Source organism: Phocoena sinus, chromosome 12, assembly GCF_008692025.1.
Source record: "Phocoena sinus isolate mPhoSin1 chromosome 12, mPhoSin1.pri, whole genome shotgun sequence".
NCBI lineage: Eukaryota > Metazoa > Chordata > Mammalia > Artiodactyla > Phocoenidae > Phocoena > Phocoena sinus.
The window spans coordinates 28,378,829-28,402,348 of NC_045774.1; the positions used below are offsets into that span (position 1 = coordinate 28,378,829).

At 35.4% G+C, this 23,520-nt stretch overlaps 1 protein-coding gene across 5 annotated transcripts in view; it reads left to right on the plus strand.

Moving 5' to 3' along the window:
• HBS1L (HBS1 like translational GTPase) overlaps window positions 1–23,520 on the plus strand; it is an 82,756-nt gene that overhangs the window by 28,561 nt on the left and 30,675 nt on the right. The window lies entirely within an intron of this gene.

Below are 23,520 nucleotides of genomic sequence, written 5' to 3' on the forward strand. Positions count from 1 at the left end.
TATTATTATATGTTGCTAGCTAGCCCATTCCACTGCTTCTAGTGTGGCTTTTTTTATTTCTGTAAGTAGTTTTTTTTGTTTTTTTTTTAATCTGTATTTCTTGTGAGCTCTGCTGGCTTACTTTTCAGCTTTTTCTTCTGTTGTTTTTATCATCTTTTCTTTTATCGTGTGTGTGTGTGGGGTATGTTTTTTGGGAAAAGTGGGATAGAAACATCTTTACTTTGTCTCTTTAACTGGATATATCTTTCTGGCAGCACTTGATTAGATTAAATGCCCCTATCAGCTGTGAAACTAGATTAATTTGAGAGGCTTGTGAATAATTTCTTTCTGGGTGTGTGCTATGACAGACCTTGTTCCAAAGGTTTAGATGCTTAGGTATAATAATTCTACTGTCCATATCAACATGACTTTAAAATGACATACCATTGAACAGTCTAGGAGAAAGTTTCTTTTATTATACTTACTTGGAAAATTTTTCAGTATTTTTAGAATTTTGAATGAGAACTTAATATCTGTATGAAAATTAACCTTTTATCTTATAATAAGTTGGAACTCTTTAATTTCTAAAATGATGTATTAAATGTTTATGTGTCTTCTTAACTTAGATAACGTTTTAGTCCATTTTATTAACATACATAATATTGAAAGTAACCATTATAGCAAATACAAATAACCTTAGAATGGGTTATCATATAATTTTGTTATACATTCATATGGGTGAACTGCTAAAAGAGTGTATATTTAGGGGGTAAAATCATGGGACAATCTGTTTTCTGTTGGTATTTTCCTTGCCACCTTAAACCTACCAAGGGCAGGGGGATTCATTGCCAAAACTGTAAAACTAAGTAACATAGACTCTTGGGTTTTTTTCCACAAAAAATCCAGCAACTGAGATACACATAGTATTATTGTTTGAAAGGAAAATTCTGGGCAGAAAAATCTTACTATTTATGGTTTAAAATTTTATGATTAGAAGAGAAACTTGGAAGAGAAATAGTTTTCGACAAAATGGATATTACTGTGTGAAATGAGGTTTAACTCTTTTGATTGCTGTTGAGTCTTTTTCTAATGTTGGGTTTACTTTGATTCTTTTAGAAAAATAGTTGATCTAAATAAAAGTAACCATTAAAGAAAAAATAGTTGGTCCACAAATATGGAAAAGGAATCATGCGTAATTTAACATTTTGGGGACTTCCGTGGCTGTCCAGTGGTTAAGACTCTGTGCTTCCACTGCAGGGGGCATGGGTTTGATTCCTGGGGGTTCAATCCCTGGTCACGGAACTAAGATCTTACATGCTGCGCAGTGTGACCAAAAAAAAAAAAAAAAGTTAACATTTTATATGGTTCTTAAAGTTGATATTTCCATTTGCCTCACAAATAAAGTAGCCAGTACATGTTTATATTAATCATATCATTAAGGAAATTCATTGTTTAAAAGCGTTGGAGTCTCTGGAGAAATATACTTTAATACTGGACAATTCAGGTACTATTTTTTTTTAATTAATTTATTTATTTACTTTTGGCTGCATTGAGTCTTCATTGCTGTGCGCTAGCTTTCTCTAGTTGTGGTGAGCGGGGACTACTCTTAGTTGCGGTGCACGGGCTTCTCATTGTGGTGGCTTCTCTTGTTGTGGAGCATGGGCTCTGGGCGTGCGGGCTTCAGGAGTTGTGACATGCGGGCTCAGTAGTTGTGGCACGGGGGGCTCCAGAACGCAGGCTCAGTAGAAAAGGAATAGTAGAAGAGCCTGCGGTGCGCGGGCTTCTCATTGTGGTGGCTTCTCTTGTTGTGGAGCACGGGCTTAGTTGCTCCGCGGTGTGGGTGACCTTCCCGGACCAGGGCTCGAACCCGTGTCCCTTGCATTGGCAGGCAGATTCTTAATCACTGCACCACCAGGGAAGTCCTCAGGTACTATTTTTGCTAAGATTTGTCTTGAGTAGTATTGGTTTGCTCATACTGTTTAGAAACCTGTTATGCATCATTTTCCTTTCCCTTTGAATTTCATCATTTTTCCTTCAAACAAAGTTTTTTCATTTACAAAAAATAAAGCCTAATTTTACATAATGAGGATATAGTTATTTGCTAGCATTGTTTTGCTAGTTTTGTAGTATTAATAGTCTATTAAACAAACGTCATACAGTTTATCTGTATAGTACTATTTGAATATCTGTAAAGTATTATTTGTGACTATACTCAGATGATGATTATCATATTCTTGCATCTCAATGGCAATTTGTTCCCTAGAGAAGGTACAAGAAATTAAAGATAAAGCAGAGTTGTAAACAGTTGGAACAAGGTCATTTTTTTTTTAACTTGGTTATTGTGCTGTATTTGTCTCTTTCTTCAACATTACCTGAGTAACTAAATAGGAGTGCTAGTGATGTCATTTTTTTTTTAACTTGGTTATTGTGCTGTATTTGTCTTTTTCTTCAACATTACCTGAGTAACTAAGTAGGAGTGCTAGTGATGTTAGATCTTTAAGAAGAGATGTAACCTCTTTTTTCTCCCTTCTCCGGTCAAATATATTATGAGATTTTTATCCTTATCCTGGAAATAAAGACTATGATTAATTTGAAAAGTCGGCATTACAAAGAAAAATTATTACTATAGGATGTTATGAACACTTCTGAATCTATTACGTATGAACTTTTCAGTAATGTACTTAAAATATATTATTTTGCTTTAATTCTTTTTTATATAGAGCTATATTTAACAACAGTTTTTCCGATGTCCCCTTTTAAATATATTTTTTCCTTGAAAAATATTTTCATTAATTTTTCTGTCACTGAGTAATTTTATTAAAGCAGTTAGAAGAATTTTATACTTGTACAGAAAACTTTAGAATTGGCTTTCTGCTTTAAAATTCTGTGGGCTTTTGAAAGGAAGTGGTTTATTTCAGTGAAAAAAAGTAGTTCAGAATGTTCTCAGATATGTCTTAAGATTCTCTTTGTGTATACACCTACACTGGAAAAACTGAAGCATTAATTGCTTAATTTAAAAATAATTTGCTTTAGACTCTCAAAACAGCTTATCTTCTTCGAATAGCTAGTACCATATAAGAATTGCATGAATGTTAAATGCAGTTTTCTTTTAATCCTAATTACCTTGCTTTTTTTTAAACCATAGAAATTATAATCAGATTACATATATTTGTATATACTTTCTTGTTTCATTCCCAGGCAATTATATATACTTTTTAATATTTTTTGAGTGCTTGGCATGTGCTAAAGAATTGCTAAGTATTCATCAAGGGATTAGGATTAGAATGGGAGCTGATAAATACAATTCAGTTTAGCCAACATTTACTGCATGTTCGCTTTTTATCAGAAAAATGTGGTAGCCATTGAGGACATAGATTTAAGTCCCAGACTCTTTCTTAGAACTTTATAGTAGCCCCTCAGGGGCTAAGTCTGGTTTAATAGAAGCACCAAATATAGCCAGGATGTTCTCCCTCTGAACAAGTTGCCTGTTGCTTTTTATTGGCTATGTGTAAAAGTATTCTGTTCTGGGAGTTGCTACTTCTCAAGGGAAGATGGGGAAGTGAATTAATACATTGCATGTAAACTTTGTGTCGGGCTTTGTGTATATTTTATTTGATTATTATGAGAATCTGTGAGGTAGGTGGAAGAAACTGAGGCTTATATGAAATAATTTGTTATTTCACACAGCTATTAGAGGCACATTGTAACTCAAACTGAGTTCTTTTGAACTTGAACACCCCTTTAAAATTTTTTTTTAATTTTAATTTTTTTAATTGAAGTATAGTTGATTTACAATATTGTGTTAGTTCATTACCCTTTTCATTGTTATATATTACTTGCAACAAGTTTTTATACTATAATAACTCAATCTTATTTTGGATTTGTTGGTAAGTATCTTACGGATAAAATTAAATCCCTTGTTAGGGAAACCAGTTTTATCATTAGTGAGGTACTTAAAAATTACTTTCAACTATTTTTTTCTGCTGGTATTACTTACAGACTTTGGCATTCCTATAAGAGAATTGATGTCAATTTCTAAATCCTTGCAAATTAGTGGTCCTAAGAAATGAAGTCCTTTTCTAGTTCATTTAATCTTAAATCACTATGTTGTCTTCTGTTCCTTACTTAAGCAACAATTCTGTTTGATTTAAAATTCTGAAGAATTTAATTTTTTAATAGTTGCTAGCTTGGTGCCATCTTTAAGCACATGCTTAAATAGTAAATAACAGTGTTTATTGAGTAAAGCTAGAAAGTCCAAATGAGCCAATGGATACCTAATCCCATTATTCAGAATTCAGAACTGTTAGCATTTTGATGCATTTAAGCTAATAATAGTAGGCACTATTAATGAACACTTAGTACACACCAAATATTGTACTAAACTGTTTATATCTGCTATTTTATTTAATATTAACAATAATCACGTAGGGATTTTTATTTTTTATTCTAATGTCACCAGGAGGCTCTGAGGCTGAAAAATGGCTAAATACCTTGCCCAAGGCCACAAAACTAGTAAATGGTGGAGCCAACATTCAGAATAAGATGCTTCTGAAGTTCTATCTTTTATAATTTGTGTATGTGTTTCTACGTATAGGGAATATTAGTTTTTCTTTTAATGGAACCACTCCACTTTTTAACCCATTAACTTAATCATATGCTGCAGACTTAAAAAATTTTTTTAACTTTGTTAAATTTTATTTTTAATTGTGGTAAAATACAGAAAGCATAAAATTTACCGGGTTAACCATTTTTAAGCCTATAGTTCAGTAGTGTTAAGTATATTCACATTGTTATGCAACCAATCTCCAGAACTTTTTCATCTTGTAAAACTGAAACTCAATACTCATTCAACAGCTATCCATTTCCCCCTTTCTTAGTCCCTAGCAACCACTCACAGACTTTTTTGGTATGCCAATAATTTAGGCTTCATAGTATTGTTATTTTATCTACCAAATACCTATTATAGGAACTTAAGTTTTTCAATGTATTTTTACCAAAAATGCTTCAGTAAACATTTTTGTACTTTTTGTGCATTTTTTTCAATTATTTTATAAAAGATTTTTCTAGAGTAGTATTGCTGGATAAAAAGGTACAGGCATTTTTAATGCTTTTAGTACACATTGTGAAGTTACCTTTGGGAAGACTGTACTAATTTACTTCTTGTATTTAACTGTGAATCATAATAGCATTGATAGCATTAGTTTATAAAGGATAATTATATTCCATGAAAAGATTTTATATTCATATTGATGTTTTCATTCATTAACAGAGTAGGTAAGAGTCAGAGATCGATTATGCCTTTTGGGTGGGGGAGCTTGTTGTGATGACAGTCACCTTTGTGTCCCTGAAAATTGTATCCATGGTGCATTGTGCATGCTGTTATAGGTTGGCAGTGTTAAAATACCATTTATTCATGAGAAAGCAGTACCTAACTTATAAGTTTCTGTAAGTAAAATAACCCAGGTAATGCAATTGGCATAGTGTCTGGCACATAGAGAATGCTCAACAAGTGATAGCTGAACTTAGTTCAAAGAAATAAAGTGTTCTTTTACTACCATCTAAGGAACAAGTGCTATAAAAAGTGACTATATTAAAGTTGAATGCATTGAGGGGCTTATATTACTTCCACTCACTTTTCTTTTTTTTAAGTCATTCATGATGTTTTGATGTAAGCCCTTTTGAGGGGATTGCCTATCTTCTCAGCCATTTTTAACAGCTTGATATAGATTCTTCCATGTATTTCTTTATTTTCACCTAATATATAAAAATAGACACATATACATAGAGGGATTTTTTATTACTATTGTAAAAAAAGAATGTACTATAATTTTCATTTTCCTTATAATACACTGTTAACTGGAGTATTTTCCAATGTATTCTTTTTGGTAATTACATAATATTCCGTGGTATGGCTGTGCTACAATTTATTCAAGATTTCCCATATTGAAGGATATTCATTTTATTTCCAATTTTTGCTTCTATGAACTATTCTGTTTACAGAACATCTGTGTACATATCCTTAAAAACTAGGGCTTTTGATTCTATCAGATAGATCCTGTGTGGTGGGATTGCTATTTTAAAGGTATACTGTTTGCTTTAAATAGATATGGCCTTTGCTTTATGAGAGGTGTTATGTTTCATTTTGGACAGTCTGACAGGTAAGAAGTTAATGTCTCATTGCTGATTTAATTTTCATTTCCATGACCATTAACGAAGTTGAGTATGTTTTCATATATTCACTTGCAATTTGAATTTGTGAATTGCTAATTATATCCTTTGCCCATTTTTTAATTGGGTTGTCTTTTTCTTATTAATTGAAGTCTTGGTATTATAGATATTAATCTTTTATTAGTATATGCATTGTAAATAATTTTCCCAATCTTTTCATTTTCTTTATTTATGGTATCTTTCCAGAAGAATTTAAAACTTGGATGCCATTATATCTAACTTTAACTTTTTAACTTGCAGTCTTGGATTAAAAAAAAAAACCAAAAGAACCTTAACCTCTAGGTTATAAATATTCTCAGTTTTCTTTTGAGAGAAATATTATGTGAGTTTTTTACATTTAAGACATTTAATTCCTCTAAAATTTATTTCTGTGTAAAGTGTAAAAAGTGGTCGAACTTTATTTTCTTTCAGAGTTTCATTAGAATTTAAAAGATGCATCAACTTTATGCTCTGACCAGTGGCATGTGGTATAGTAGAAAAGGATGATAGCTCTCAGATTATAGTTTTGTAATCTAGCTCTTTCATTTGCTATCTGTAAACTTACTGGATTTCTCTGAGATTTGGTTTTTTTCTTTAAAATGGCAAAAATATTATCTATCTCAAAGTATTATGATTTATCCTTAACCCAGCTTGTACCATACAGTAGTATCTTAAAACAATATTAGTTTCCCTTTCCTTCCCTTTACTAATTGCTTTAAAGTTCATTACATTTGTTATTATGGAGTTATTTCTGGATATTGGATAATATTGGATATTACTAAGTTTTCTTAAGTTATTTAGGAATGACTCTTTGCCCCAATTATGAATTCAAGATGAAGTGTGGAGATGGTTGTGATCTACCGTATATCTTTTTTTTAATTCTTTTTCTTTAAAATTGAAGTATAGTTGATTTACAATGTGTTGGTTTCAGGTGTATGGCAAAGAGATTCAGTTATATGTATCTATTCCTTTTTAGATTTTTTCCCTTATAGATTATTATAAGATATTGAGTATAGTTCCCTGTACTATACAGTAAGTCCTTGTTGGTTATCTATTTTATATATAGTAGTATCTATTTTATATATAGTAGTGTGTATATGTTAATCCCAGACTCTTAATTTATCCCTCCCCCTTCCCATTTTGTGTATATCTTTTTAAAACTTAAATTGTTTAGGATTATTCAAATACAGCAGCCTCTCCCTTTTTACAGTCATGTTCTTGAAAATCTCAAAGATAGAATTTAGGAAAGAAATTGAAGACAAAGTTGAAATAAGGATTAAATTGAATCTGTATAGGCCCATGTATGTGTGCACATGTGTGTATTTTACAGTCACTAAAATAAAATGGTGTAAATGACACCTAAATAATGAGAATATTAATGAAAATTCATGTAATTTGATTATTAATGCCAGTTTAATTATCATTTATCGTCTCTTGCTAGTTGGACTCCTTTCTTGAAATTTTCAGCAAGGTTCTTATTAACTCTTTTCCTTATTTCAGCTCATATGCATACTATGAGCCTTTTATTTCTACTGTGCCTTTTCCTCTACCTAAATGTTTAGTGTTTTTCTGATTTTATGACTAGAAATTGTTGATTCTCACTGCTAGTTTCCACAGTAATTTGGAAGAGCACAGCTGCTTGTGTAGACTGGATTTACATTCTAGTGGAACCACCTATCTGTTAGCTGTGTGCGCTTAGCAAATTACTTAACATCCTGTGTCACAGTTTTCTCATTTGCAAAATTAGGATAAAAATAATTCTTATTTTTTAGGGTAGTTTTGATGTTAAATGAAGTCTTAAATGAAGCCATTATAGCATTTCTTGGCAGACAGTAGGAGCTCATTATATTTAGATTATTCTGTGTTGTTGAGGAGGCATTTCTCAAATATACATTCTTAGCTTTGCCCTTAATAACATCATGCCGAAGCTTAAGACATGAAGGATTAACAGGACTTGTTAGGGAGATGCTTAAGGGTAGATAATTCCAGCGATTGTGATATAGATTAGAGCTCTCAGGGAGAGTTTAGAATAAGTTAAAACAGAAGGCCTAGGGAAGAATGGTGAGGAACACTGCTACATTTGTCTAGTTTTTTGAAAAAGGGTTTTGTTATATACAGTTTCATTCTGTAAAATAAAAGGCTTTGTTTTATAGGCTGTCCTATTTCTGGTCTAACAAAATTTTTATTACAGCAATATTTAAAAATGAAATATAAATGGCTTTTTTAAAGGAAAATTATTAGTAACATAGTATTGCCTTTATTTCTTAACTCTTGAAGTAGCAAGAACTCTTATTGGTCCTAATATAATTTAATTAATTACATGGATTATAAAATTTTGTGGATACTACTTCAAGGCATATAATCCAGCCCAATATAAGGTTGAAATCTATTCATCAAAAGTTTCTTTTAATTTTTAAGATTGCCGGCTCAATGATATTTATAGAAAATTGAAATCTGATCCCAGTGAATATTTTTTTAGGATACAACATTTTTGTCTTCTGTGTCATAGGAGATGGATACTGCATAATGGATTTGACGAGGCAGTTTATGCTATATGAAGGATGTTTTAAAATGAAAACATAATTCATGCTAAAGAAATCACAGTGTGGTTGTAATATTGAAGGAAGTGGTTTATTCTCTGTAGCCTAGTTGGTGTGCTTTCTGAATGTACATCTGATAACTAGAATTTAAACGTGTAGTCAGATTCAGTGAAATGATTTTCTATTTGAAATAGTTTTTCATTGAAAATTTAACACTCATTTCTTTGAAATTTTGAAAATCTTTATTTTTGTGGGTATGCCCATATTGAAACATTTATAGGAACTATAATGATTGATGGCAAAAATTGTATTTACCTGGAAAACCTCAGTTTAAAAAAAAAAGAACCTTAAATGTTTTTTAAACTCAGGGTGTTTTGATCTGAATGATTTTAAGTTGTAAACTTGTCTTCTATCTTAACCATATAAATACAAAAAGAATTTCTTCCTTTTGAAGTCTTTCAAATCACCTATTAACTTACTATTTTCCTAAATATCAAAGTAATATATTTTTAATGTAGAAAAAGGGGAAAAATCACTCATGATTTTCTTTTTTGTCATTTATTTATTTATTTATTTGCTGCGTTGGGTCTTCGATGCTGCGTGTGGGCTTTCTCTAGTTGTGGTGAGTGGGGGCTACTCTTTGTCGTGGTGCGCGGGCTTCTCACTGCGGTGGCTTCTCTTGTTGTAGAACACAGGCTCTAGGCGCACGGACTTCAGTAGTTGTGGCACACGGGCTCAGTAGTTGTGGCTTGCAGGCTCTAGAGTGCTGGCTTAGTAGTTGTGGCGCACGGGCTTAGTTGCTTCGCGGCATGTGAGATCTTCCCAGACGAGGGCTTGAACCCATGTTCCCTGCATTGGCAGATGGATTCTTAACCACTGCACCACCAGGAAAGTCCCACTCATGATTTTCTTACCCAAAGACAAAAATCTTGTGTTTTGCCACATTTCCTTTTATTTTTTTTCCTATGCATTTTTATTTTTTATGTTATTAAGGTTTGTACATACAGTTATACATACAATTTTGTATCCTGTGTTTTCCCTTTTTTCATTTTCTAACTGCAGCACACATTTTTAAACGTGGAGTCAATTTTTACGTCCCAGTTTGATCCACAGACTACTTTAAAAATATTGATTAAAAAATTATAAAAGGCATTTTAAATTTAAACAAAAACTACTGTTCTGAACTAGTGCTTTCACATCTTTATAGGTCCTATTCAAATTTGAAATTACTTAATGCCATCAGGTAAACAAGCTTATTTTTTTAAATGTCCCTTGTAATCCTCTCATGTTTAGTTATGGATTTTATGTGAAACAAACCAGAAAACAAACCTTGGTTGTTTTTAATTGGATTTAAGAATGTTATTTCCTAGAGAACAGTTTTAATTAACTAATATCCTATTTGATGTGGCTAATAGTATTAAAATGTTCAAACATTTTACAGTTGATGTCATTTAGAGATTTAATGTATATATGTGGGGGAGAGATTCTCACTGAATAGGCTAAGTAGTTATTTTTTAAAACTAGGAGTATGAGGGCAGGAACCTTAAAAGGTCATTTGAACTAGTTTCCTGACTTGAGACAGATCTTCAAACATCTTTTTAGTTATGAACGTCAGACCAGGCAACAAGATATAATTTGCAAAGAATGTTAAACTGGACAAATTGTTTAACTTACATGAACCTCACTTCTTCATCTATAAAATTAGTTTTATACCAGATAAGTCATTCTCAATAATTTTTTCTGTCCCAGGACACCTGAGATATACCACTTTCTTGTCAGCATCAGATCTGTCAGTGACAATGATTTTCAGAGGGGGCGGGGGCAAGGCTGTGCTTGTTTTCTTGATCTACCTTCTCCTCCCAAGCTGAGAATCCCTGGCTCAGAGAATATATTACTTTTTTCCATATATCAGATTATGTAATCTTAGTAAATATTTGAGTGTCTAGTATGTACTAGGCCACTGGACTGGATCTTGTGGAAAAAGTTTTAAAAATACACTTGGAGCTCAGAGGTTAGTTGGAGAGGTAAGGCACATACTTATATTGATATTTTACAATACAGATGAAAACAATATATGCTCCATCAAAATATACAATAAAGGTTTTTTATTTCAAGTCACATCATTTTGGTCTGGAATTATCATTTTCAAGAATTTGGGGGGCTTCCCTGGTGGCGCAGTGGTTGAGAGTCCGCCTGCCGATGCAGGGGACACGGGTTTGTGCCCCAGTCCGGGAAGATCCCACATGCCGTGGAGTGGCTGGGCCCGTGAGCCATGGCCGCTGAGCCTGCACGTCCGGAGCCTGTGCTCTGCAATGGGAGAGGCCACAGCAGTGAGAGGCCTGTGTACCGCAAATAAATAAATAAATAAAAGAATTTGGGATTATCATGTGTGACCTAAAATTGATAGTATTATGCTGTAACGTATGCTTTAGGCCCTAAATGTCATGTTCCCCACCTAAAATGAGCATAAGCAAAAGGTTAAGAAGACAGTATCTAGATGTTTGTTATTAGAGGAAGACTAGCCTACCCTTGTAATTTCCCACTGGAAATTAAAATTGTACTAAATAGAAACTTCTTTGTTATGCTGAGAATGATTTAACCGCTAGGCTCTAACTGTATTCTTAGGAGATTTTGAAATGCAAACGTTAAATGAAGTCAGCATTACTGATTTGAACATTATTATCAGAAGTATCTGAGTAGATACTAAAAATCAGAAAATCATGATTTGGACAGAGCATTAACATTTTATAGAGGCACTTGATTGAGCAAGTTTCGTATACTTTTAACTTCAAAATAAACCTGGTTTGGTTATCTTGGGAAATCCCCTTCCATGAGGTCCTGAGGAAGTGCAACCAGAAACATGGTAGAACGGAGAGGGTGCCTTGGAAACAGCCTGAAGGAAAAGACTCCATTTATCAGGCTCGTGATCTTTAGAAATCTACTTAAAGTTTCTTCTATAAGATGGTGGACTGCACCAAATGACCTTTAATAATACAACCTGCAAATTTGCATGATTGCATGAACCTCAATTCCATGTAGGGACTGTACAAGGAATGTGAACGCTTATTTTCTGCCTGGCTCTGTTAGTCAGCATTCCTTCATTGGACATTTGCTACCTTCTCACCTTTCATTTTCTGTAAGTTATTTCATCCATTTCCGGGTCTCAAGTTACTTCTTGTGTTTTAATGGTGCTCTCATTTCTTCTGTTCTGCAGACTCAATTATCCAGGTTTCTATCCAATTTCTATTTGTCTTGAAAGAATCTCAGATCCAATGTGTTCTATATTCATATCTAATTTAGAGCCCTAGGGATTTAGATCTCTGTTTTTTTGCCTCCCTAACATTTAATTCATCACCATATTCTGTTACTATATTGTCTCTCATGCTTGTCCCCTCTTACTTATTTCCTATGCTGTGGTGCTTGCTCAGCTGTAGTCATAGCACTTATGGTCTCATGCAAAATTCTCTTAATTTCTTTGTTTATATTTTCTTTCAGTCTTGTCATTCTACATGTCCATCACATCTAGAATGAAAGCTACCTGATAACAGAGAGTATTAGCCATCTTGTGTCCCCCATGCCAAGTAAATGTTATAATTTAACTTGAAAAACTAAAGACCCGAGATAGTGTCTAAGCAGTGTTTAAAAAAACACAAAATATTGGTGGCAATCTCCATCTATTTAGGAGGAAGCAGTTCCTCTATGGACTGCTCTAATTTTGCACTTGAATAAAAGACTATCGAAGAGAAGCAGTATCCTGACCAGCAGACTTCTTTAACTCTCTTGAATGTATTCTCTATTGGGTAATGACATAGGCATCCACTTTTCCTTGCTAGAAAATTTGGGAACTGTTCTTTCTCTCACTTTCCTACATACATTCCGGCAGCAAACGTTCCTAATTTTACCTTGTAGTATCTTTTAAATAACCCTTTCTCCATCACCATCGTTCTTATCTTACGTCAGTTCATAGAATTCCTTATGCATATCAGTACAACAATTTTCTGTGTGCTTTCTCTCAGTCTTGTCTCCACAATTCATTTTAAAGCACAATATGGTATGTCATACCAATGCTTAAATTCTTTTAGTGGCATTTATGTTTCAAAATCAAGTTAAGGGGCTTCCCTGGTGGCGCAGTGGTTGGGAGTCCGCCTGCCAGTGCAGGGGACACGGGTTCGCGCCCCGCTCCAGGAGGATCCCATGTGCCGAGGAGCGGCTGGGCCCGTGGGCCATGGCCGCTGAGCCTGCGCGTCCAGAGCCTGTGCTCCACAATGGGAGAGGCCACAACAGTGAGAAGCCCGCGTACCGCAAAAAAAAAAAAAAAAATCAAGTTAAGTACCTAAATGTTATATGTGGCCCTAAATGAGTTGCCAGTTTTTCTGTCCTTAAGTCTCACACAATTAATCTCTTTCCCTATATCCCAGCCATGCCGATCTACTGTCAGTTGTATGCATTGTGTCACGTTCCCTGAGCCCCTGTTCCTTATTTTTCCCTCCAAGATTCATTAGGAATCTTTTGAAGGAAACCTTGCCTAATTCTTCCAGTATGGTGGGTTAGTACCTTTCCTATGCACTGTCACTGTACCTGCATTATAGCAGTTCATACTGTAATACTGTTTGTGTGGTATCTCTATTAGACTTAAGGTTTCTTGAGGATAGGAATCATGTCTTATTCTTTGATCTGTCTATTCCAATACCTAGCACAGTGTCATACAGCTGACAATTTCCCTCCTCCCCACCATGAATTAATATGTGATTGTCAGAGAGTAATTTGTGTCTATAGATTCAATGTGGTATGAATCATTCAGTACTTAATATATGCCAGGCATTACTCTAAACACTTAACATGTGTTAACTCATTAAATTCTCTTAACATACCTATTAGGTAGGTTCTAATATTGTTATCATTTTACAGATGAAGAAACTAGGCACTGAGGGAAGTGAAGTGACTTACTTGAAGTCACATAACTAAAGTGGCAGGGCCTGTATTCAACCCAGGCTATGTGGCAGCAGAGTCTATGTCTTACCTACTTTACCAGACTCTCAAGTGAGAGTTGAATTGGAGGATTTTGACATGGAGTGGTTATTGGGTATATAATGTGTATTTAATTCTTTTGTTAATAACTATTTAGAGCAGTATTCAACTGGAGGTGATTTTGCCCCACAAAGGACATTTGGCCCTGTCTGTAGACATTTCGGGGATGCTGTTAAGCATCCTGCAATACCTGGGACACCCCTTTGCCTCCATCAGAGAAATATCCTGCCCAAAATGTCAGTAGTCCTGAGGTTGAGAAATCCTGCTTTAGAAAATCTGAGAAGAGCAGGATAGATTTGACCATGTTTTGTTTTCCCCGTAAGAGATGACATGTTCAAAGACGTCACATTTATAATTCCCTTTAGTTTTCACCTTCATTCCTTTAGGAATTTATTAGAGCATTGAAAGAGCTATTAGGAAATTATTTTGTTTATTCAATTCAGCATTCAACAGACATGTATAAATGATGCGCCATGTATCACATACTTTGGTTGCGGAAATAGAAAAATCCAAAAGATTCAGTCCTTGCTGTCAAGAAGCCTCAGAACCTAACAAGGGGTTACTTAACACAAAAGACAAAACTGTTTAGAGCATTACTTTCAGCCTTACTAGAGCATTCTGAATATAAAGTTGTCATTGGATTATTGATTGGATGAACTTTGTACCTTTGTTTCAAAACATGAAATAAGAAAAAATCAAGAGCATCTCTGAAGAATAGTATAGAAATAAGGTTTTAGTGTTTTGAAATGTTTTAATATATATGCTTCTCACTTAAAGGTTTTTAATTATAAAAATTATACATAGTCATTGTAACATAGAAGTATGTAAATTTTGATATGAAAAGTCACTTCCTCTCTTTCCTAATATCACTCTCTAGAAGTAATAACTTTTTTTTAAACTTTTTATTTTATATTGGAGTAAAACTGATTATCAATGTTGTGATAGTTTCAAGCGCACAGCAAAGCAACTCAGCCATACATATACATGTATCCATTCTCACCCAAACTCCCCTCCCATCCAGGCTGCCACATAACATTCAGCAGAGTTCCCTGTCAGTAGGTCCTTGTTGGTTATCCATTTTAAATATAGCAGTGTGTACATGTCAGTCCCAAACTCCCTGACTATCCCTTCTCCCCACCCTTCCCCGCTGGTAAGCATAAGTTTGTTCTCTAAGTCTGTGAGTCTCTGTTTCTGTTTTGTAAATAAGTTCATTTGTATCATTTCTTTTTAGATTCTTCATACGATATTTCTCTTTCTCTGTAGAGGTAATCTCTTTTAAAAGTTCACTTACATTCTTGTAGACTTTTTAATGCCAATAACATAATAATATAGCATCTTTGCTGTATAATATTGCAATTGCTTTTCCCATTTAACGTGTTATTGTTTTCAAGCATGTAGGTTTACTATTTTATCTGAAGCAAATTATTTCATTGTTTGGATACATCATAATTTGTTTAACCATTCCCTTATTGAGGTCCATCTCCAGTTTTTTCACCATTACAGGCAGCATCACGGTAAACAGTGTTGTTCATATATTGTTGCACAGTAGCGTTAGTGTTTCTGTAGAATGCATTCCCAGAAATATAGTGTATATAGTAAAGTTTTTTATTTTATCAGATTTTCTCCCTGCCAAAGGTTGTACCAGGCTGTACTCTTGCCAACGGTGTCAGATAGTGCTCTTTTCCCCATTTCCCTTTGCAACGCTGGATGCTAATAAAAAAAAGTAGAAATCCTTTTACTTATTCTTCTGTGCTGTTTTTCCGTTTGTCCCCCCTCTTCCACCATCTCCTCTTTTCAGTCCTCCCCTCGCTCCTCCTGCTTATCCGTCCCCACCCCCCCCACCCCACCCCGTTTCCTCTGCCACACCTTTCTTTGACTTGTGTATTTTGAACTGGTCTATTTATTGGTTTGTAGGAGCTCTTTATACACACACACACACACACACATATATTAACCCCTTGTATGTATTTCCTCACATACTTTTATGTTGGCTTGTGGTATCTTTAATCAGGGAAAATTTTAAAAAATTTTATGTAAAATTTGTCAGTCTTATTTGAAAATTAAATATATTTTTATAGTATTCTTCATATCTTTAATCAACAAGGAATTTATGTATGAAACACCATAAACATATGATAGAGTCTTTTTCTCAAATGGATAGCCAGTATTCCCAATACAATATTGAATATAACCCATTCTCTTCCCACTGATTTGAAACATCTCTTTGCATATGTTGAATTCCTACTTAAAACTGTGTAACATATATACTCCTATAAGAACATTCAGTTCTTATTTTTATGTATAGCAAACATAAATATATTACTATTAATTGGTTCATTTACAGATGCTCTATTCTAATTCATCAAGCTATTTTTGTGCCATTACCACATTTTAACTTACTTCAGCTTTATGATATTTGATATCGTGGTAGTTCTAGTCCCCTATCATTATCCTTAACTTAAAAATTTTATTGGTCATTCTCTCACATTTACTTTTCCAGATGAACATCAGCATAGCATGTTCTTCTCTTTTTTTTGTATGTACTCTTGAAACTTAACTTGTATGACACTTAAGCGAATTAAAAAAACCACTGGGTTCAAGCCAAGATGAGGTATACTTTTTGTGTTACTGCTTATCTGTGACTAGGTGCATGTTTATTCTAGCACTTTTTGATCCTATAAATGCCTAAAATCATTTTAAAAATAAAGGCGGTTAATGGGTGCAACAACATCCAGTCAAACTAAAGATACTTACAGTAAATATGTATTGACCACAAACTTCAGTAATTATTTTTGACTTATGAGTTTTCTGGCAAGGATATTCTATGAACAATGATGAGATAATTGCATAGAATAAGGTCTTTTTTGTTGTTGTTGAGAATATTTTAAAATAGTTGGTGTGCTTTTACAAGTATAATATTTATTACAAAATCTTTGTCAGGTAGATGGTATTGGTGGTGATACCCTTATTTTGCACATGGGATAAACTCAGTCTCTGGAGTATTTGATGACTAGGTCAAGGCTCAAGGTCGTGAATGTTTTGGTGGCAGAGCCTTAGATTTCCAGCCATGCTGATTAGAACTGATTACTGCAGGGTGGAAGATATCCGTAGAGTTTAAAGCACCCTAGGACTGAAGAGTGGGGGATGCCTCATTAATGGCTCCGGAGGACATGGCAACATCTTTTATGAAGAAATCATTATTACATACAAGTTTCTATGGTTTTTTCTCTTACCTCTTCTTAATTTAGCCTTTCCCATTTCTAAATAGTCTCAGTTATTATCTTCCCTACTTTAGAATATTTAATATTGTTTTACTTTCTACTTATTGAATGAGAAAATAGTCCTTGAAAATAAATCTATAAAAGATCTTTTTCGTTTAAAGAGTTCTTTCCTTCAAAGCTTCAGTTATATAGTCTTTAAAAATTTATTGATCACTGCCCAGTCTTTTTCAGAATATTTGCCCCATTAACCCTTACAAATGACTTTTCCATGTTATTTTCTCCTCCTTTTTGTTTATTTTTCAGGGTCAGATCAAAGCTCATTTCATTTGTTAAGTTGTTCCTAATTACTCAGGCGCATACATAGAATACTCTTGCTTATTCTTTCTACAACTTAATCTCCACAGTGTTTATAATTGTCTCAGAATAGTGTATAAACTCTTTGAGGGACTTCCCAGGCGGTCCAGTGGTTAAGACTTCACCTTCCAATGTAGGGGGTGCGGGTTCGATCCCTGGTCAAGGAACTAAGATCCCACATGCCTCGGGGCCAAAAAAACAAAACATAAAACAGAAGCAATATTGTAACAAATTCAATAAAGATTAAAAAAAAAATGGTCCACATCAAAGAAAAAAATGTGATTCATACCTTTTTTTTAATCTAGCTCTGTCACTGCCCAAGGCCTCATAATCTTTGGCAAATCAACTGTTTTGAACTTTAGTTTCTCTAAAGTAAAGTAGGAGTAATTATACCCATTCTCCGTGGTTGCTGTGAAGGTAAAAAAGAGCATATAAAAACCTCCTGGCAGGAAAGCATACAAGAGTGCCCATAGGAAGTGCCAGATGGACTTTCTAGAACCCAGCGCTCTAAACACTAGGAGGTGGCTGGTATTTTATTTATTTATTCATTCATTCACTTATTTATTTATGGCTGTGTTGGGACTTCGTTGCTGCACACGGGCTTTCTCTAGTTGCTGCGAGCGGGGGCTGCTCTTCGTTGCGCTGCGTGGGCTTCTTATTGCAGTGGCTTCTCTTGTTGTGGAGCACGGGCTCTAGGGGCACAGGCTTCAGTAGTTGCGGCACCTGGGCTCAGTAGTTGTGGCTCGCGGGCTCTAGAGCACAGGCTCAGTAGTTGTGGTGCACAGGCTTAGTTGCTCCGTGGCATGTGGGATCTTCCTGGACCAGAGATAGAACCTGTGTCCCCTGCATTGACAGGCGGACTCTTAACCACTGCACCACCAGGGAAGTCCAAGGTGGCTGATTATAAGTGCAGGAAGTAGGTAGAGAGTAAATTGAGGTTATTGCCTTAAGAAGAGAACTAAGATAACTTGCAAAAACAATAGAGATCAACTCATGGTTTCAAAACTTAAACCCTTAGGGGTTGATCATTAAACTCTGTTTCTTGAATGCTTGTTGTGAGTAGAGCACTGTGTTGTGTGCTTTGTACTATGTGGACAGGTGTATGAGGCACTTCTTATCCTCAAAGAGCTAGTTAGTCTAATATCGATTGTGTTGTAAAGACGAAAGGAATTAGTCGAAAGAGCGTAAATCTTGTGGATATGTAAGCAGGAAGTTTCATTAAATTCAGCAAGTCTATGACAATCGTGTGGTGCTAGGGAAATTTGGCTTTGAATCCTTTACAAAGGAATATACATTGAAAAATGTCTTCAGGAAAGGGACCTAGACAACTTCATATTCAAGAGACAGAGGCAAGTAGATTTTGCTGGTTAGATATTAACCCCAGGAAGGAAACAGTAGAATTCTGGAAGAAGTAGTCCAGCAAGGGGTAACCACTAGGGATAGAAGAAACGTTGCTTTAGAGACAAATGGAGTATGAGAAAGGAGAAGTGGACAGGTAGGTAGCAGCATGCCCTGCTGCTAAGGTGAAGTCACTTCTTTGTTCCTTGGTTTTGTTGTTGTTGTTGTTTTTTTTGTCTACAAAACAAGCAGGTTGGACTTGATGAACTGGGTAGCTGTTATTTTCATCCAAATGAAAAATCTAAAGGATGATCAATTCTTCATCCTACTAGAGACTGAACACTAGTCACTAATATATTAATCACTAATATATGAATCTTCAGAACATGTTTCTTTCTGGTGACCATGATTTGGTGGGTGGGTTTTACATGACTTGGGGGAGGACATTGGTACTTTTCTTTGGAATGGCACATTTTAACCTCCTAGTAGGCTATTTGATTTAAAGGACACCTTAATGGTTTGGGAGTCACAGACACATACATCCACAAAACTAGAAACTGTTTAATTTACTTCATTATGTAGATGAGAAAACGGAAGCTAGTGAAATTAAATGAACTGTTTAAGCTGTAAGGTAGGTAACAGTTAATTAGTGGCAGAGCAGGAATCAGAATCCAAGCTCCTTATTTGCATCCAGTACTCATTCCATATGCTGCCATTATTTTGGGACTTTCAGTGCTCAATTTCTTGAGGTTGTTTTACAGAAAATGAATTTGTTATTTGGTTGGGGAAGATGAAGGAATACAGTAAACATTTTACACTTTTATGTGATGGATATATGTATCTCTTACTGATCCATGACTGATTATTTTAGTTATTAGTTCATTTCTGACCTCTGTCAGTAGATTTTGCCTGTCATCAGCATGATGGTAGTTACGAGGGGGACTGTGTAATGCGGTTGGATAAGTCAAAGTATGTCACATTGCCATTAATAACAGCTTAATGGAAAATTTACTAAATGTATGTTTTCATTGACTATGGAGAACATCAAATTGAATTAACATATTTCCAAGCTAGCCTGAATCAAGGTTATCTCTCAAGTGGAGGGTTCTAGGATTGGAATTATTGAACCCCTTGAAATAGCATGCAAAATTTTGTGTGTGCTGTATTTCTCTGCCAAGAGTATCCCATTGTTTTCATTAGCTATTTCAAAGGGGTATCTGACCTAAATAAAAAAGTTTATGAACCATTGCTTTAATGGGTTATATTCAGATCTGTAGTACTTTTTCCTCTAAAAAATACTTTCATTTACATAACCAAATTTTTGAAATACTACATCTTAGGTTTGAGGTTTGATATCGTCTAGATAGGATCACCAGAAATGAAAAATAATATATTTACTGCATCCCCAGAAATATTACAGGTTCATATTGTGACTTTTCTTTGCTTAAAGACCCACCTACTTTTTAAAAAAAGTCAACATTAATTCAATGTACTAAATGTATAAGTGAGTCAAGGGATTTTTTACACACAAAATAGAAGGTATTAAAATTAATCTTAATAGGAAGTGGGGATTAGCCCTGTATATCCTGGACTGAGACGTTTTTATGCTTTATGGTTCTTTTTCCCTGTTTTGACGGAGGCCAAAGTCTGCCATGCATCTATCAGTCAGGGTGTTCTCCCCACCTACACACACCACTGCCCTGCCCCCTCCTCTCCATCACCATCACCATCACCATCACCATCTCCATCACCATCACCATCACCATCACCATCACCATCACCATCACCATCACCATCACCATCACCATCATGCTCTCAGTTTCCTCCTTCCTTATCACTCACTCACCTCTCACTCTTTTTTACCTTTGCTAGAACTTTGGAACTGCTTTTATCCTGGAAATCAAACCCCTCCACAATTCTCAATCTGTTTTCCTAGTGTTTTTTTCTACTTCCTTGCCTTACTTCATGTATATCCTCTCAAACCCCAGGGTCTGGAAGGTCAACTTTATTTTCTTTTCTGCCTTTTCCAACAATTATTCCTTCACCCACCCTCCTTCCTTTTCTCCCCTTCCATCTCTGCTCCTTTGAAGTTTCTGTCTTTTGCCCGAACCAGCCTTTTATTACTCTTCACTGCTCTCATCTCTTGAACAATCTCATGGTTACTTTTCCTTATTCATCAAGACTTTGGAAGATGGCTGACAGTGTTCTTCTACACCCTAAGCTCTTCATGATCATAGCTTATGCATCAATGTGGAGAAACAAGTCCAGCGGCCTGGACTTGCAGTTCCTTGACCCCCTCATTTCCAGTGACCTTCCCCTCTCATCAGCAATTCACTGTAACTCCACCTCTTCCGAAATCATGAAACCGCTTGTCCCATTCTGACAACAGCCACCTAGTTGTACTTCTTACATCGTTACCTTTTCTTGACCTTTGGACCCCTCAACTTTCTTTTAGTACATCAGTACTCTTCCTTTGTCATTTTATTTGTTTAATTCAGCTTAGAGCTTATTATTTATCATTTCAATAACTTTCCCCCCTTTTGTTGCCAGTACCTTCAACCACCTTGTTACTCTGCCCTTTTTTTGTACCTGTTGGGTAGAAACTTCACTCTGAATGTAGCAGTCAGTCAGTGTCTTCTCTGTGCCTGTTCCTGAATGGCTGAACCTTGCTGGAAAAAGCCACATGGATAGGCAGATGGATTCCACTGCAGATTCGTTATTGCAGATCTTAAATGGGCCCTCAATACTATCCAACGATTCCCCTATTTTTGTGTGTATTCAACTCATTCTTTGTGCAAAGATTATTGAAAACTGTATTTGCTTCACCAGTCTTTCTACTTTTCTTATTCACCCTCAGTCTCACCAGGTAACTTGTTGCTATGTTATGGAGAGAATAGAAGCTAACTGTCAGGGGTTTTCATCTTCTAGCTTCTCAGCATTGTATGAGAATGTTGAGATCTGGCTTCTATTACAGTAAAAGTGCCTTTCTCCTATTTTAGTTCAGTTTCTACCTGTGCTTTATGTCCCATCCCTCTCTACATTCTCAGAAATTCTAAAATATCTGACATGATCTTTTTTCTTCCTGAATTTTCAGCCAGCCCTTTCAGTTTTATGTTCCCCATCAGATGATGCCATGTTTCCCTTTTGCTACCATTCTACCACATTCCTCCCTTTCCAACCAGATTTTTTTGAGAGAGTCATTAGTCCATATCTACAATTGCTTATCTAAAGCCCTTGGGACCAGATTTGACTCAGAAATCAGATTTTTTGGATTGAGAAAAGCATTAACGTCTGTGGTATGATAACCCCAGTGGAATTTGGGGCAGCACCATTTAATCATCACATTGTTATTTCTGCACTGAAATGTATGGCTTTCCACTTTAAATGGGATAAATAAGGGCTACAAAAAGCTTCACTTTAGTCCAGGTCAGGTTTTGCTTCCAAATGAGTTAAAACAAAAAACCTTAATTTTTCAGAGCTTTTGGATTTTGGAATTATGCGTAAGAGATAGTGGACATGTACTTGCTGCCTGTTTTCTCACCTTCTTTTTTTTAACCCATTCTGGCTTTGCCTTCCCTCACTTCTCTCAGATGGTTCTTGCTAACTCTACCAATGACCTTTATCTAAAGGAGTCGTGTCACTAGTGAATGTTTTCAGTCATCTCACTTGACTGCACAGCAACTTCAGACTCTGGTGATGCCACTTCCCTTAGCTTCCTGGGCACCATCCTCCCCGGCCCTCCTCTGTCACCTTTTTGTAGGCTCACTGTCCTCTTTCTTGCTGTCCTCTATCTGTGATTAAAGGTTGAATTTCTTCCAAGGCTTTGTCCTGAGACCACTCCTTTTCTTACTCAGTATTCTCTCCCTTGGTGATCTCACTTATGTCAGTGCCTTCAACAGCTTATTATGTGCTGATGAATCATAAATATATGCTCCAGCCCAGACTTCTCCTTTGAGTGTGACCCTGTTTTATCTTCTCCTCTCTTTCCCTTCCCCCCACTTTCTTACATCATTTTGTTGGCTTCCAGTTGTGTTAGAAAAAGCATTAGGATCTTTGCTGTGGCTTAAAGGTCCTGCATTGCCTGGCCATTGCCCCCCTCTTCAGCTCCATTTAACTGTGTTCCCTCTCCCCTCTGCTTTTACTCCCTCTGAAGGCCATGCTGCCTCCTGCAGCAGGGCCCTCATACAGCTACTCTCTGCTTGGAATGCCCTTCCTTTCTGGGTAGTTTATTCTTGCTCATTTTTTGTGTCTTCACTTAACTCTCATTTTCCTATGGAAGCACTCTAATTCATGTGCCCTGTCACCAAATCTGATAGTACCGTATACAGATTATAACACTAATAACAGTCGTAATTTTATTTTTTGTGATCAGTTTTCTCCACTAGACTGTAAGCTCTCTCAGTACAAGGATTATGTCTGCTTTTGTTCACCACTATATTTCCAGCGTAGTGCTTGGCATATAGTAAGCAAATAGCAAACATTTTGAATGAATTATGTACATTAATTATCTTTTCTAATTTTTAAAAGTAATTTCTGTATATATATTTACCAGTGTAGCAATGCGGTTTCCATAGTTTTACGTGGACCCAATCCTGATGGTACTCTTACTGAAAATAATAAAGATACATTCTGAAGAATTTCATATATATTTTTTAAAGGATCAAATGCATAAAAGTCTTACTTTGATCTAGCTCGTAATTTATTCTCCTTCATGTTCTTAATTTACTTTTTCTATGTTGACTTCTTCCCCCGTATTCTATGGAGATATCAAATATCTTACTAAGTCTAGTATTGTGAGCAAGTAAAATATATGCAGTATCTAGCACAATTCAGCAGACTCTCAACTTGCTCAT